The sequence below is a fragment of the Schistocerca cancellata genome, chromosome 2, assembly GCF_023864275.1.
Source record: "Schistocerca cancellata isolate TAMUIC-IGC-003103 chromosome 2, iqSchCanc2.1, whole genome shotgun sequence".
Classification (NCBI taxonomy): domain Eukaryota; kingdom Metazoa; phylum Arthropoda; class Insecta; order Orthoptera; family Acrididae; genus Schistocerca; species Schistocerca cancellata.
The window spans coordinates 721,895,830-721,899,796 of NC_064627.1; positions in this window are offsets into that span (position 1 = coordinate 721,895,830).

The window sequence follows — 3,967 nt, forward strand, 5'->3', positions numbered from 1 at the left end:
ATTATTTGGGAAAAATTGATATTTCCTGTTTTACTTAAAATATTGATTATCCAATTTAGTAACAATAATTATTCAAAAATACATTATATGTCTTCTATTCCTATTCATTATTACTTTCTTCCTTTTTCCTACTTAATCTGCTTCTTCCTCTTTTCTTCTTGTTCCTGTGGGGAAATGATGTTGTTATATCCCGGCATTCGCCTTACGGGTAGGGAAAACCCCTCAAAAACCCCACCTGGGATGATGTATAATGTATAATATTTTATTTTATATCGTATTTTTTCTCTAGTATCTCACTTACTTTATTTAATTTTTATTATGGAACTGACATTTGCACTTCAGCTTTCATTAACTAAATGGCTAATATTATTAGAAGGTTCAAGTGGAATTGTTCTGTCAAATTCTTCATTAGTCACCGTAATACATTGTGCTATAGCGTGTGATGGAAATTTATACTGGTAGCGAGGAAAATTAATATTCATAAATTCTTCTTTTAACGTTTTAGATGTTAGCGTATCAGAGTGAAGTTATTCATTCCTATACTGCTGACAAACTCAATAAGTCGGCGCTGTAGCGGTAATATATTTACTGAATTATATATGTCTTGATTTGTAGTATAGAGACTTGATCTAGTAGCAATTCGTAGGATTCTTCTTTCTGTGCTTAAAACTCTTTCTGTTTGCCGTTTACTTGCAATCCATACTGGTGCCCCATATTCAAAGACTGGTCTTATAAACGTGTTATAAGTATAAATTAATGTACTATTGGGCACTCCTCTTACATGTCCTCTAATTAACTTTAGAAGTCCGATTCTCCTCCTTGCCTTTACTAGGATATTATCTAGGTGAGGCTTCCATGACAGTGTTGTGTCCATTGTAAGACCTAAATAATTTGCTTTTGAATTTGGTAAAATTTCTTCTCCCCAGAGTTTTAACTTTACTTTATCTAATGTTTTTAATTTATCAGTAGTAAAATTTCTGTGTCTAAATAATTGACTCTTCTGCACTTTACGTTTAATATGCCAGGTGCTGAGACATTTTTCTAATTTTGTGAGGTATTGTGTGTTTGTATTATTCAATTCTTCGGATGTTCTCTCATGACACAAATGAACTGTATCATCTGCATAAAGTGCCAAGCCTTCATTCCAATGGGTAGGCTGTGGAATGTCAGCTGTATGTAAGCTGTATAGCAAAAGATTTTCCAATAGTTGATAATAGTGTTACAGGGTGATAGGAAGTTGGGTTATTTAATGTTTTTCCAGGTTTTGGTATCATAATTACTTTCGCTATTTTCCATTGTTTCAGTATTTGTTTTAATTTTAAAACATTGTTGTACAGACAGTGTAATGTTCTAATTGTTTTCTCCCTTGGTGCGCTCTAAGATGTAGTCTATTAATTCCATCCATTCCAGGTGAAGTGTTTTTGCCATTATTTATTGCTTTATCTATTTCCTCTTTTTAATTTCTTGAATCACTGCTAATTGTTCTTCATTTAAGACCTCAGGGGATGTTAAAATCATTGACATTTCTTCTTCAACCTTTTGTTTGTGTGTATTATTAAAAAGTGGATCCTTAGGTATTTTATGAGTTTCTATTAAAACTTCTCTAAAAATTTGTGCTTTTTCTTGACTATCTGTTATTATATTCCCATTATATTGTAGTGGAGGATCAATGTTTATTTTATCTCGTATAATACGTTTAAAAGACTTCCAGAAATTGTTTGATTGTTTGTGATCTAACAATACACACGTTTGCCGGCCGGTGTGGCCGTGCGGTCTGGGCGCTTCAGTCTGGAACCGCGTGACTGCTCCGGTCGCAGGTTCGAATCCTGCCTCGGGCATGGATGTGTGTGATGTCCTTAGGTTAGTTAGGTTTAAGTAGTTCTAAGTTCTAGGGGACTGATGACCACAGAAGTTAAGTCCCATAGTGCTCAGAGCCATTTGAACCAATGCACACGTTTTGCCCATCTTTGTGAGAGAAAATCTGCTGATTGTCTTTTAACAAGCATATTCAACCTGTTCCATTCTATTCTCAATTCTTCAGATTGAAATCTTTTTGACTGTCGATATATCCTACGTTTTTCTTTTATAGTTGCCAAAATATTTTCAAGTATCCTTTCTAGATTCTCTTTTATTCTTTTTACTGGGGCACTTTCATATTCTACTTGTTTTATAGCTGATACAATGGCATCGTTATATTGGTTTAATTCTTCAGTTGTTGTTATATCGGTCACTTCTGGCATATTTTCATCAAGCAATGTTTGATATTTTTCTAGATCGATATTTTTTAAATCGTATATTACTTTTGTACTTTTTTGGCTTTTGATTGAATGGTACATTGTAGTTCTTACTAATAGTGGTAGATGATCACTAGCAATACTTTTGCCTGTGCAGTGAGCGGTGAAATGTCGATGTATATTGTATAAAATATGATTGGGCATTGACGTACCGCTGTGGTTTATAAAAGTAGGCTCTTCATTGTCGATTCGTTGAATATTAAAATTTGTAAGGGTGGACTGACATTTGTATTCGTTCTGGACTCTCCAAAAGTATTAGATCTTGCGTTTAGATCTCCCATAATAATGAAAGGGCCCAGACGTGTCATATATTCAAAAAATTCTATAGATAATCTGTCCTTTGGAGGGATATATATTGTTGTTAAAGAGATGAATTTCTTAGTTCTTGTTAGTGTTTTTAATATCACAGCCTGTACATTTTGCAAATTTGCTGGCAAATCAATCCCAACTGCTGGAAAGTTTTTGCTATGTAATATTGCTACTCCTCCACTAACATTCCTTCCACTGGTATTAGTATCATATCTTTGGAATATAAAATAATTGATATTTATTGGATACTCAGGTGCCTTTGTCTCTGCAATACCAATCACATAGACGTTTTCTGACGCTATTAGATGTTCTATGAAATTAATTTTCGATCGTATACAATTTTCATTGACAAAGGCAATAATGGTTTCTCTAGCAATTGCATTACTTTCTCGAGGACATTAGAGCTGGTTTCCATTCTTTAAGATATTTGTTTTCAGTACTGTCAACTTCTCGAGAACGTGTTTCTTCTACTTGTATATTTCTCTGTGGATTATTCTTTTTTAAAGGTGGCCATTGCTTTGGTGCCAACTGCAGTGGTTCTTGTATTGTACGTAATCTGTCCTGAAGATTGTTTACGTGGATATGCATGGAGTTTAAGCTCTGTGTAATAGCAATTTTCTTGTTGAAAAATTCCTTGACTACATCTCCAATGGCTGTTTCTGTTTTATTCTTCCTATCAGGTAGTACATTGAACAGAGCTGTAGTAACTGCTCTAAGCAGATCATCTACTTGAACATATTTTTCGTCAATGTCAGCTTCCTTTGTAACTGGTATATTGATGCAGCGTGCTTTGGCAGTTGTCTCAATCGATGCGGCCTCGTTTGGTCTCTTGGGACATCTAACATCGGTTGCTAGGTGGTCTTCTCCACATGTCTGACATTTTGGATTTAAGTTTTTAGCTGTGCAGCTACTTGTAAAATGTTGACCTGCACATTTACAGCCTTTTTGGTGGCTTTGTGCAGTTATTAGTATGTTCGAAGCTATAATATTTTACACATTGTACTAGTTGTGGAGGAGGAAGCTTTGAAGTTTCTACTATATGTACTTTGCAAAACATCCTCAAATGACTATTTAGAAGATAATCTACTGCCAAGGGACGGCAGGCGTGAGGTATATATCAGATTCCCCCTCCCTCGGGCGCTCCCTCCGCCGTCCGCGCCGCGGGAGCTCTCTAGGCCGTCCCCGCTGGGGTTCGATGCCCGGCTTGTGGCCCTGCATCTGTGTGTTCCCCCGTAGGTCCACGCCCAGTGATGTGTCCCGGAGGCGTTTCGGAGGTTCCTCCCCCTGCCCTCGAAGTCACTACATTCTGGGATGATACTTCCTGGCAGATTAAAACTGTGTGCCCGACCGAGACTCGAGCAGGA